This window comes from Ochotona curzoniae, unplaced genomic scaffold (assembly GCF_017591425.1).
Source record: "Ochotona curzoniae isolate NIBS_2020 unplaced genomic scaffold, NIBS_Ocur_1.0 contig_3097, whole genome shotgun sequence".
Lineage (NCBI taxonomy): Eukaryota > Metazoa > Chordata > Mammalia > Lagomorpha > Ochotonidae > Ochotona > Ochotona curzoniae.
Window position 1 is genome coordinate 14,918 of NW_024465720.1, and position 12,738 is coordinate 27,655.

General features: G+C 71.0%; 7 pseudogenes; all 7 read left to right on the forward strand.

The window, feature by feature from the left end:
• The first annotated feature begins 896 nt into the window (after positions 1-896).
• Positions 897-1,005, forward strand: LOC121155753 (annotated as a pseudogene).
• Positions 1,006-2,713: 1,708 nt separating this feature from the next.
• LOC121155754 lies at positions 2,714-2,822 on the forward strand (annotated as a pseudogene).
• Positions 2,823-4,530: 1,708 nt separating this feature from the next.
• LOC121155755 lies at positions 4,531-4,639 on the forward strand (annotated as a pseudogene).
• A 1,713-nt stretch (positions 4,640-6,352) lies between these two features.
• LOC121155756 lies at positions 6,353-6,461 on the forward strand (annotated as a pseudogene).
• A 1,708-nt stretch (positions 6,462-8,169) lies between these two features.
• On the forward strand, positions 8,170-8,278 carry LOC121155757 (annotated as a pseudogene).
• A 1,709-nt stretch (positions 8,279-9,987) lies between these two features.
• On the forward strand, positions 9,988-10,096 carry LOC121155758 (annotated as a pseudogene).
• Positions 10,097-11,803: 1,707 nt separating this feature from the next.
• Positions 11,804-11,912, forward strand: LOC121155759 (annotated as a pseudogene).
• Positions 11,913-12,738: the final 826 nt, after the last annotated feature.

Consider the following 12,738-nt stretch of genomic DNA (forward strand, 5'->3'; position numbering starts at 1 on the left):
GCCTGTGGGTGGTGTAGGACTGAGTGCGTGCCTGCTGCCTGCGTGCTGGCCTGTGCGTGCGTGTGTGCATCAGTCGGTGGGTGAGGGTGACCCCGTGCGCTGGAGTGTGCCATGCGGCACGGCCCGGCCACCCCGGCTCCCTCGCGACCCTCGGCTCCCGGTGCCCGGTCCCAGGTCCCGACCCGTGGTGGTGCCCAGCATAGCTGATTGCTAGCTGCGTCACTTGCTTGCTCGGCGGGAGTGAGGGTGGCTGTGGGGGAAGGGATGGGGGTGGGAGAGGGGGTGGGATGGGGAGCGGGGAGCGTCCCCGGGGCGCCCGTTCTCCATGGGGCCGGCCTGCCTGCCTGCTCGCCCGCCGGGGCTGGGTGTCCGGGACCCCGTGGGTGCGTGCGTGCGTGCGTGTGCCAGCTGCCGGGGCTCCCAGCGTCGTGCCCAGCCGTAGGAGGGCAGGGCGCAGCAGTGTGAGGCGCCCCCTCGAAGCCCAGCCGCGAAGGCCAGCCCTCCAGCCCTCTGGCGGTGGCAGAGGAGGCAGCAGCGCCTCCCGAGCTGCAGGAGGCCTAGGGACCAGGAGAATGCGGGGGTGCGGGGTGCGGCGCCCTGGCTGGGGGCAGGGGGAGGCGGCCTGCGATGAGAGCTGGAGTGTCCTGGGGGGTCGCTGAAGCAGGAGGTGGGCCGGTGTTGGCCTGGCGGTGCGGGCAGGGGCGGCAGCGGGTGCAGCAGGGCTGGAGGGTGGGCTTGGGCGGGCGGTGCAGCTGGTGTGCGGGCTTGGGTGGGCTTGGGCGGGCGGTCGGGCAGGGCAGGGTGGTCGAGCAAAGCAGGGCAGGGCTGGGCAGGGGCGGGCAGGGGCGGGCAGGGGCGGCAGCAGGCTGAAGAGCGGCTGTGATGTGGTGTGTGTCGTCTACGGCCATACCACCCTGAACGTGCCCGATCTCGGAAGCTAAGCAGGGTCGGGCCTGGTTAGTACTTGGATGGGAGAGCGCCTGGGAATACCGGGTGCTGTAATCTTTTGCCCGTGCCTGCTCCCTCCTTTTCCTGCCTGCCTGCCCGCCCCGCTCGCCCACCAAGCCCCAGCCCACACCCCGACCAGCTCAGAACCCCGGCACACCACCAGCACCCTGCCACCTGCTCCCCTGCCAACCTGCTTTGGCCTGCCCAGCTTCCCTTCCCACACGCCTCCCATGCCCCATGCAACCCAGGGCCCCTCCGCCACCGCCGCGTGCAACGGTGCCCACCCCGAGGCCTCACACACACTAGCCAGCGCCCCAGCCCGCCCTACCCTGCACAGCCAAATGCCACAAACACACACACACACACACACACACACACACACACACACACACACACAGAGCCAACCTCTTCTGCCAAGCACGCACACACTCACGCACGCCACGCCACCATCTGCCCTCGGCCCGCAGCCTCCCTGGCCACCTGCCCACACCCACACCCACACCCACACCCGGAATCGGGCCCCTCCAGGGCACACAGCGCCCGCAGCCAGCCTCCAACAGCACCAACAGCAGCACCACCTCGCCAGCCCAGGCTCGCCACTGCGCAGGGCCCGCCTGCACGCACACTCAGTGGTCCTGTGCCAGGCCTGGGGAGAAACTTGCCTGCACGCCACCTGCCACAGCCCACCCGAGGGACCCCCTCACCCACCAACCCACCCACCCACCCGGCCGGCAACCCTCCGCTGGGACCCTCCCCCGGCCCCCGCAGACACACCCCCACCGCAGACACCAGCCGCAGTCCCGCCCCTGGGTGTAGGGGATGCCCAGGCGCCCCACTGTGGCGTGGGCAAACCTGCCCTGTGGACCGAAGACTGTGGGTGGTGTAGGACTGAGTGCGTGCCTGCTGCCTGCGTGCTGGCCTGTGCGTGCGTGTGTGCATCAGTCGGTGGGTGAGGGTGACCCCGTGCGCTGGAGTGTGCCATGCGGCACGGCCCGGCCACCCCGGCTCCCTCGCGACCCTCGGCTCCCGGTGCCCGGTCCCAGGTCCCGACCCGTGGTGGTGCCCAGCATAGCTGATTGCTAGCTGCGTCACTTGCTTGCTCGGCGGGAGTGAGGGTGGCTGTGGGGGAAGGGATGGGGGTGGGAGAGGGGGTGGGATGGGGAGCGGGGAGCGTCCCCGGGGCGCCCGTTCTCCATGGGGCCGGCCTGCCTGCCTGCTCGCCCGCCGGGGCTGGGTGTCCGGGACCCCGTGGGTGCGTGCGTGCGTGCGTGTGCCAGCTGCCGGGGCTCCCAGCGTCGTGCCCAGCCGTAGGAGGGCAGGGCGCAGCAGTGTGAGGCGCCCCCTCGAAGCCCAGCCGCGAAGGCCAGCCCTCCAGCCCTCTGGCGGTGGCAGAGGAGGCAGCAGCGCCTCTGGAGCTGCAGGAGGCCTAGGGACCAGGAGAATGCGGGGGTGCGGGGTGCGGCGCCCTGGCTGGGGGCAGGGGGAGGCGGCCTGCGATGAGAGCTGGAGTGTCCTGGGGGGTCGCTGAAGCAGGAGGTGGGCCGGTGTTGGCCTGGCGGTGCGGGCAGGGGCGGCAGCGGGTGCAGCAGGGCTGGAGGGTGGGCTTGGGCGGGCGGTGCAGCTGGTGTGCGGGCTTGGGTGGGCTTGGGCGGGCGGTCGGGCAGGGCAGGGTGGTCGAGCAAAGCAGGGCAGGGCTGGGCAGGGGCGGGCAGGGGCGGGCAGGGGCGGCAGCAGGCTGAAGAGCGGCTGTGATGTGGTGTGTGTCGTCTACGGCCATACCACCCTGAACGTGCCCGATCTCGGAAGCTAAGCAGGGTCGGGCCTGGTTAGTACTTGGATGGGAGAGCGCCTGGGAATACCGGGTGCTGTAATCTTTTGCCCGTGCCTGCTCCCTCCTTTTCCTGCCTGCCTGCCCGCCCCGCTCGCCCACCAAGCCCCAGCCCACACCCCGACCAGCTCAGAACCCCGGCACACCACCAGCACCCTGCCACCTGCTCCCCTGCCAACCTGCTTTGGCCTGCCCAGCTTCCCTTCCCACACGCCTCCCATGCCCCATGCAACCCAGGGCCCCCCCGCCACCGCCGCGTGCAACGGTGCCCACCCCGAGGCCCCACACACACTAGCCAGCGCCCCAGCCCGCCCTACCCTGCACAGCCAAATGCCACAAACACACACACACACACACACACACACACACACACACACACACACACAGAGCCAACCTCTTCTGCCAAGCACGCACACACTCACGCACGCCACGCCACCATCTGCCCTCGGCCCGCAGCCTCCCTGGCCACCTGCCCACACCCACACCCACACCCACACCCGGAATCGGGCCCCTCCAGGGCACACAGCGCCCGCAGCCAGCCTCCAACAGCACCAACAGCAGCACCACCTCGCCAGCCCAGGCTCGCCACTGCGCAGGGCCCGCCTGCACGCACACTCAGTGGTCCTGTGCCAGGCCTGGGGAGAAACTTGCCTGCACGCCACCTGCCACAGCCCACCCGAGGGACCCCCTCACCCACCAACCCACCCACCCACCCGGCCGGCAACCCTCCGCTGGGACCCTCCCCCGGCCCCCGCAGACACACCCCCACCGCAGACACCAGCCGCAGTCCCGCCCCTGGGTGTAGGGGATGCCCAGGCGCCCCACTGTGGCGTGGGCAAACCTGCCCTGTGGACCGAAGACTGTGGGTGGTGTAGGACTGAGTGCGTGCCTGCTGCCTGCGTGCTGGCCTGTGCGTGCGTGTGTGCATCAGTCGGTGGGTGAGGGTGACCCCGTGCGCTGGAGTGTGCCATGCGGCACGGCCCGGCCACCCCGGCTCCCTCGCGACCCTCGGCTCCCGGTGCCCGGTCCCAGGTCCCGACCCGTGGTGGTGCCCAGCATAGCTGATTGCTAGCTGCGTCACTTGCTTGCTCGGCGGGAGTGAGGGTGGCTGTGGGGGAAGGGATGGGGGTGGGAGAGGGGGTGGGATGGGGAGCGGGGAGCGTCCCCGGGGCGCCCGTTCTCCATGGGGCCGGCCTGCCTGCCTGCTCGCCCGCCGGGGCTGGGTGTCCGGGACCCCGTGGGTGCGTGCGTGCGTGCGTGTGCCAGCTGCCGGGGCTCCCAGCGTCGTGCCCAGCCGTAGGAGGGCAGGGCGCAGCAGTGTGAGGCGCCCCCTCGAAGCCCAGCCGCGAAGGCCAGCCCTCCAGCCCTCTGGCGGTGGCAGAGGAGGCAGCAGCGCCTCCCGAGCTGCAGGAGGCCTAGGGACCAGGAGAATGCGGGGGTGCGGGGTGCGGCGCCCTGGCTGGGGGCAGGGGGAGGCGGCCTGCGATGAGAGCTGGAGTGTCCTGGGGGGTCGCTGAAGCAGGAGGTGGGCCGGTGTTGGCCTGGCGGTGCGGGCAGGGGCGGCAGCGGGTGCAGCAGGGCTGGAGGGTGGGCTTGGGCGGGCGGTGCAGCTGGTGTGCGGGCTTGGGTGGGCTTGGGCGGGCGGTCGGGCAGGGCAGGGTGGTCGAGCAAAGCAGGGCAGGGCTGGGCAGGGGCGGGCAGGGGCGGGCAGGGGCGGCAGCAGGCTGAAGAGCGGCTGTGATGTGGTGTGTGTCGTCTACGGCCATACCACCCTGAACGTGCCCGATCTCGGAAGCTAAGCAGGGTCGGGCCTGGTTAGTACTTGGATGGGAGAGCGCCTGGGAATACCGGGTGCTGTAATCTTTTGCCCGTGCCTGCTCCCTCCTTTTCCTGCCTGCCTGCCCGCCCCGCTCGCCCACCAAGCCCCAGCCCACACCCCGACCAGCTCAGAACCCCGGCACACCACCAGCACCCTGCCACCTGCTCCCCTGCCAACCTGCTTTGGCCTGCCCAGCTTCCCTTCCCACACGCCTCCCATGCCCCATGCAACCCAGGGCCCCTCCGCCACCGCCGCGTGCAACGGTGCCCACCCCGAGGCCTCACACACACTAGCCAGCGCCCCAGCCCGCCCTACCCTGCACAGCCAAATGCCACAAACACACACACACACACACACACACACACACACACACACACACACACACACAGAGCCAACCTCTTCTGCCAAGCACGCACACACTCACGCACGCCACGCCACCATCTGCCCTCGGCCCGCAGCCTCCCTGGCCACCTGCCCACACCCACACCCACACCCACACCCGGAATCGGGCCCCTCCAGGGCACACAGCGCCCGCAGCCAGCCTCCAACAGCACCAACAGCAGCACCACCTCGCCAGCCCAGGCTCGCCACTGCGCAGGGCCCGCCTGCACGCACACTCAGTGGTCCTGTGCCAGGCCTGGGGAGAAACTTGCCTGCACGCCACCTGCCACAGCCCACCCGAGGGACCCCCTCACCCACCAACCCACCCACCCACCCGGCCGGCAACCCTCCGCTGGGCACCCTCCCCCGGCCCCCGCAGACACACCCCCACCGCAGACACCAGCCGCAGTCCCGCCCCTGGGTGTAGGGGATGCCCAGGCGCCCCACTGTGGCGTGGGCAAACCTGCCCTGTGGACCGAAGCCTGTGGGTGGTGTAGGACTGAGTGCGTGCCTGCTGCCTGCGTGCTGGCCTGTGCGTGCGTGTGTGCATCAGTCGGTGGGTGAGGGTGACCCCGTGCGCTGGAGTGTGCCATGCGGCACGGCCCGGCCACCCCGGCTCCCTCGCGACCCTCGGCTCCCGGTGCCCGGTCCCAGGTCCCGACCCGTGGTGGTGCCCAGCATAGCTGATTGCTAGCTGCGTCACTTGCTTGCTCGGCGGGAGTGAGGGTGGCTGTGGGGGAAGGGATGGGGGTGGGAGAGGGGGTGGGATGGGGAGCGGGGAGCGTCCCCGGGGCGCCCGTTCTCCATGGGGCCGGCCTGCCTGCCTGCTCGCCCGCCGGGGCTGGGTGTCCGGGACCCCGTGGGTGCGTGCGTGCGTGCGTGTGCCAGCTGCCGGGGCTCCCAGCGTCGTGCCCAGCCGTAGGAGGGCAGGGCGCAGCAGTGTGAGGCGCCCCCTCGAAGCCCAGCCGCGAAGGCCAGCCCTCCAGCCCTCTGGCGGTGGCAGAGGAGGCAGCAGCGCCTCCCGAGCTGCAGGAGGCCTAGGGACCAGGAGAATGCGGGGGTGCGGGGTGCGGCGCCCTGGCTGGGGGCAGGGGGAGGCGGCCTGCGATGAGAGCTGGAGTGTCCTGGGGGGTCGCTGAAGCAGGAGGTGGGCCGGTGTTGGCCTGGCGGTGCGGGCAGGGGCGGCAGCGGGTGCAGCAGGGCTGGAGGGTGGGCTTGGGCGGGCGGTGCAGCTGGTGTGCGGGCTTGGGTGGGCTTGGGCGGGCGGTCGGGCAGGGCAGGGTGGTCGAGCAAAGCAGGGCAGGGCTGGGCAGGGGCGGGCAGGGGCGGGCAGGGGCGGCAGCAGGCTGAAGAGCGGCTGTGATGTGGTGTGTGTCGTCTACGGCCATACCACCCTGAACGTGCCCGATCTCGGAAGCTAAGCAGGGTCGGGCCTGGTTAGTACTTGGATGGGAGAGCGCCTGGGAATACCGGGTGCTGTAATCTTTTGCCCGTGCCTGCTCCCTCCTTTTCCTGCCTGCCTGCCCGCCCCGCTCGCCCACCAAGCCCCAGCCCACACCCCGACCAGCTCAGAACCCCGGCACACCACCAGCACCCTGCCACCTGCTCCCCTGCCAACCTGCTTTGGCCTGCCCAGCTTCCCTTCCCACACGCCTCCCATGCCCCATGCAACCCAGGGCCCCTCCGCCACCGCCGCGTGCAACGGTGCCCACCCCGAGGCCTCACACACACTAGCCAGCGCCCCAGCCCGCCCTACCCTGCACAGCCAAATGCCACAAACACACACACACACACACACACACACACACACACACACACACACACAGAGCCAACCTCTTCTGCCAAGCACGCACACACTCACGCACGCCACGCCACCATCTGCCCTCGGCCCGCAGCCTCCCTGGCCACCTGCCCACACCCACACCCACACCCACACCCGGAATCGGGCCCCTCCAGGGCACACAGCGCCCGCAGCCAGCCTCCAACAGCACCAACAGCAGCACCACCTCGCCAGCCCAGGCTCGCCACTGCGCAGGGCCCGCCTGCACGCACACTCAGTGGTCCTGTGCCAGGCCTGGGGAGAAACTTGCCTGCACGCCACCTGCCACAGCCCACCCGAGGGACCCCCTCACCCACCAACCCACCCACCCACCCGGCCGGCAACCCTCCGCTGGGACCCTCCCCCGGCCCCCGCAGACACACCCCCACCGCAGACACCAGCCGCAGTCCCGCCCCTGGGTGTAGGGGATGCCCAGGCGCCCCACTGTGGCGTGGGCAAACCTGCCCTGTGGACCGAAGACTGTGGGTGGTGTAGGACTGAGTGCGTGCCTGCTGCCTGCGTGCTGGCCTGTGCGTGCGTGTGTGCATCAGTCGGTGGGTGAGGGTGACCCCGTGCGCTGGAGTGTGCCATGCGGCACGGCCCGGCCACCCCGGCTCCCTCGCGACCCTCGGCTCCCGGTGCCCGGTCCCAGGTCCCGACCCGTGGTGGTGCCCAGCATAGCTGATTGCTAGCTGCGTCACTTGCTTGCTCGGCGGGAGTGAGGGTGGCTGTGGGGGAAGGGATGGGGGTGGGAGAGGGGGTGGGATGGGGAGCGGGGAGCGTCCCCGGGGCGCCCGTTCTCCATGGGGCCGGCCTGCCTGCCTGCTCGCCCGCCGGGGCTGGGTGTCCGGGACCCCGTGGGTGCGTGCGTGCGTGCGTGTGCCAGCTGCCGGGGCTCCCAGCGTCGTGCCCAGCCGTAGGAGGGCAGGGCGCAGCAGTGTGAGGCGCCCCCTCGAAGCCCAGCCGCGAAGGCCAGCCCTCCAGCCCTCTGGCGGTGGCAGAGGAGGCAGCAGCGCCTCCCGAGCTGCAGGAGGCCTAGGGACCAGGAGAATGCGGGGGTGCGGGGTGCGGCGCCCTGGCTGGGGGCAGGGGGAGGCGGCCTGCGATGAGAGCTGGAGTGTCCTGGGGGGTCGCTGAAGCAGGAGGTGGGCCGGTGTTGGCCTGGCGGTGCGGGCAGGGGCGGCAGCGGGTGCAGCAGGGCTGGAGGGTGGGCTTGGGCGGGCGGTGCAGCTGGTGTGCGGGCTTGGGTGGGCTTGGGCGGGCGGTCGGGCAGGGCAGGGTGGTCGAGCAAAGCAGGGCAGGGCTGGGCAGGGGCGGGCAGGGGCGGGCAGGGGCGGCAGCAGGCTGAAGAGCGGCTGTGATGTGGTGTGTGTCGTCTACGGCCATACCACCCTGAACGTGCCCGATCTCGGAAGCTAAGCAGGGTCGGGCCTGGTTAGTACTTGGATGGGAGAGCGCCTGGGAATACCGGGTGCTGTAATCTTTTGCCCGTGCCTGCTCCCTCCTTTTCCTGCCTGCCTGCCCGCCCCGCTCGCCCACCAAGCCCCAGCCCACACCCCGACCAGCTCAGAACCCCGGCACACCACCAGCACCCTGCCACCTGCTCCCCTGCCAACCTGCTTTGGCCTGCCCAGCTTCCCTTCCCACACGCCTCCCATGCCCCATGCAACCCAGGGCCCCTCCGCCACCGCCGCGTGCAACGGTGCCCACCCCGAGGCCTCACACACACTAGCCAGCGCCCCAGCCCGCCCTACCCTGCACAGCCAAATGCCACAAACACACACACACACACACACACACACACACACACACACACACACACAGAGCCAACCTCTTCTGCCAAGCACGCACACACTCACGCACGCCACGCCACCATCTGCCCTCGGCCCGCAGCCTCCCTGGCCACCTGCCCACACCCACACCCACACCCACACCCGGAATCGGGCCCCTCCAGGGCACACAGCGCCCGCAGCCAGCCTCCAACAGCACCAACAGCAGCACCACCTCGCCAGCCCAGGCTCGCCACTGCGCAGGGCCCGCCTGCACGCACACTCAGTGGTCCTGTGCCAGGCCTGGGGAGAAACTTGCCTGCACGCCACCTGCCACAGCCCACCCGAGGGACCCCCTCACCCACCAACCCACCCACCCACCCGGCCGGCAACCCTCCGCTGGGCACCCTCCCCCGGCCCCCGCAGACACACCCCCACCGCAGACACCAGCCGCAGTCCCGCCCCTGGGTGTAGGGGATGCCCAGGCGCCCCACTGTGGCGTGGGCAAACCTGCCCTGTGGACCGAAGCCTGTGGGTGGTGTAGGACTGAGTGCGTGCCTGCTGCCTGCGTGCTGGCCTGTGCGTGCGTGTGTGCATCAGTCGGTGGGTGAGGGTGACCCCGTGCGCTGGAGTGTGCCATGCGGCACGGCCCGGCCACCCCGGCTCCCTCGCGACCCTCGGCTCCCGGTGCCCGGTCCCAGGTCCCGACCCGTGGTGGTGCCCAGCATAGCTGATTGCTAGCTGCGTCACTTGCTTGCTCGGCGGGAGTGAGGGTGGCTGTGGGGGAAGGGATGGGGGTGGGAGAGGGGGTGGGATGGGGAGCGGGGAGCGTCCCCGGGGCGCCCGTTCTCCATGGGGCCGGCCTGCCTGCCTGCTCGCCCGCCGGGGCTGGGTGTCCGGGACCCCGTGGGTGCGTGCGTGCGTGCGTGTGCCAGCTGCCGGGGCTCCCAGCGTCGTGCCCAGCCGTAGGAGGGCAGGGCGCAGCAGTGTGAGGCGCCCCCTCGAAGCCCAGCCGCGAAGGCCAGCCCTCCAGCCCTCTGGCGGTGGCAGAGGAGGCAGCAGCGCCTCCCGAGCTGCAGGAGGCCTAGGGACCAGGAGAATGCGGGGGTGCGGGGTGCGGCGCCCTGGCTGGGGGCAGGGGGAGGCGGCCTGCGATGAGAGCTGGAGTGTCCTGGGGGGTCGCTGAAGCAGGAGGTGGGCCGGTGTTGGCCTGGCGGTGCGGGCAGGGGCGGCAGCGGGTGCAGCAGGGCTGGAGGGTGGGCTTGGGCGGGCGGTGCAGCTGGTGTGCGGGCTTGGGTGGGCTTGGGCGGGCGGTCGGGCAGGGCAGGGTGGTCGAGCAAAGCAGGGCAGGGCTGGGCAGGGGCGGGCAGGGGCGGGCAGGGGCGGCAGCAGGCTGAAGAGCGGCTGTGATGTGGTGTGTGTCGTCTACGGCCATACCACCCTGAACGTGCCCGATCTCGGAAGCTAAGCAGGGTCGGGCCTGGTTAGTACTTGGATGGGAGAGCGCCTGGGAATACCGGGTGCTGTAATCTTTTGCCCGTGCCTGCTCCCTCCTTTTCCTGCCTGCCTGCCCGCCCCGCTCGCCCACCAAGCCCCAGCCCACACCCCGACCAGCTCAGAACCCCGGCACACCACCAGCACCCTGCCACCTGCTCCCCTGCCAACCTGCTTTGGCCTGCCCAGCTTCCCTTCCCACACGCCTCCCATGCCCCATGCAACCCAGGGCCCCTCCGCCACCGCCGCGTGCAACGGTGCCCACCCCGAGGCCTCACACACACTAGCCAGCGCCCCAGCCCGCCCTACCCTGCACAGCCAAATGCCACAAACACACACACACACACACACACACACACACACACACACACACACAGAGCCAACCTCTTCTGCCAAGCACGCACACACTCACGCACGCCACGCCACCATCTGCCCTCGGCCCGCAGCCTCCCTGGCCACCTGCCCACACCCACACCCACACCCACACCCGGAATCGGGCCCCTCCAGGGCACACAGCGCCCGCAGCCAGCCTCCAACAGCACCAACAGCAGCACCACCTCGCCAGCCCAGGCTCGCCACTGCGCAGGGCCCGCCTGCACGCACACTCAGTGGTCCTGTGCCAGGCCTGGGGAGAAACTTGCCTGCACGCCACCTGCCACAGCCCACCCGAGGGACCCCCTCACCCACCAACCCACCCACCCACCCGGCCGGCAACCCTCCGCTGGGCACCCTCCCCCGGCCCCCGCAGACACACCCCCACCGCAGACACCAGCCGCAGTCCCGCCCCTGGGTGTAGGGGATGCCCAGGCGCCCCACTGTGGCGTGGGCAAACCTGCCCTGTGGACCGAAGACTGTGGGTGGTGTAGGACTGAGTGCGTGCCTGCTGCCTGCGTGCTGGCCTGTGCGTGCGTGTGTGCATCAGTCGGTGGGTGAGGGTGACCCCGTGCGCTGGAGTGTGCCATGCGGCACGGCCCGGCCACCCCGGCTCCCTCGCGACCCTCGGCTCCCGGTGCCCGGTCCCAGGTCCCGACCCGTGGTGGTGCCCAGCATAGCTGATTGCTAGCTGCGTCACTTGCTTGCTCGGCGGGAGTGAGGGTGGCTGTGGGGGAAGGGATGGGGGTGGGAGAGGGGGTGGGATGGGGAGCGGGGAGCGTCCCCGGGGCGCCCGTTCTCCATGGGGCCGGCCTGCCTGCCTGCTCGCCCGCCGGGGCTGGGTGTCCGGGACCCCGTGGGTGCGTGCGTGCGTGCGTGTGCCAGCTGCCGGGGCTCCCAGCGTCGTGCCCAGCCGTAGGAGGGCAGGGCGCAGCAGTGTGAGGCGCCCCCTCGAAGCCCAGCCGCGAAGGCCAGCCCTCCAGCCCTCTGGCGGTGGCAGAGGAGGCAGCAGCGCCTCCCGAGCTGCAGGAGGCCTAGGGACCAGGAGAATGCGGGGGTGCGGGGTGCGGCGCCCTGGCTGGGGGCAGGGGGAGGCGGCCTGCGATGAGAGCTGGAGTGTCCTGGGGGGTCGCTGAAGCAGGAGGTGGGCCGGTGTTGGCCTGGCGGTGCGGGCAGGGGCGGCAGCGGGTGCAGCAGGGCTGGAGGGTGGGCTTGGGCGGGCGGTGCAGCTGGTGTGCGGGCTTGGGTGGGCTTGGGCGGGCGGTCGGGCAGGGCAGGGTGGTCGAGCAAAGCAGGGCAGGGCTGGGCAGGGGCGGGCAGGGGCGGGCAGGGGCGGCAGCAGGCTGAAGAGCGGCTGTGATGTGGTGTGTGTCGTCTACGGCCATACCACCCTGAACGTGCCCGATCTCGGAAGCTAAGCAGGGTCGGGCCTGGTTAGTACTTGGATGGGAGAGCGCCTGGGAATACCGGGTGCTGTAATCTTTTGCCCGTGCCTGCTCCCTCCTTTTCCTGCCTGCCTGCCCGCCCCGCTCGCCCACCAAGCCCCAGCCCACACCCCGACCAGCTCAGAACCCCGGCACACCACCAGCACCCTGCCACCTGCTCCCCTGCCAACCTGCTTTGGCCTGCCCAGCTTCCCTTCCCACACGCCTCCCATGCCCCATGCAACCCAGGGCCCCTCCGCCACCGCCGCGTGCAACGGTGCCCACCCCGAGGCCTCACACACACTAGCCAGCGCCCCAGCCCGCCCTACCCTGCACAGCCAAATGCCACAAACACACACACACACACACACACACACACACACACACACACACACACAGAGCCAACCTCTTCTGCCAAGCACGCACACACTCACGCACGCCACGCCACCATCTGCCCTCGGCCCGCAGCCTCCCTGGCCACCTGCCCACACCCACACCCACACCCACACCCGGAATCGGGCCCCTCCAGGGCACACAGCGCCCGCAGCCAGCCTCCAACAGCACCAACAGCAGCACCACCTCGCCAGCCCAGGCTCGCCACTGCGCAGGGCCCGCCTGCACGCACACTCAGTGGTCCTGTGCCAGGCCTGGGGAGAAACTTGCCTGCACGCCACCTGCCACAGCCCACCCGAGGGACCCCCTCACCCACCAACCCACCCACCCACCCGGCCGGCAACCCTCCGCTGGGCACCCTCCCCCGGCCCCCGCAGACACACCCCCACCGCAGACACCAGCCGCAGTCCCGCCCCTGGGTGTAGGGGATGCCCAGGCGCCCCACTGTGGCGTGGGCAAACCTGCCCTGTGGACCGAAGACTGTGGGTGGT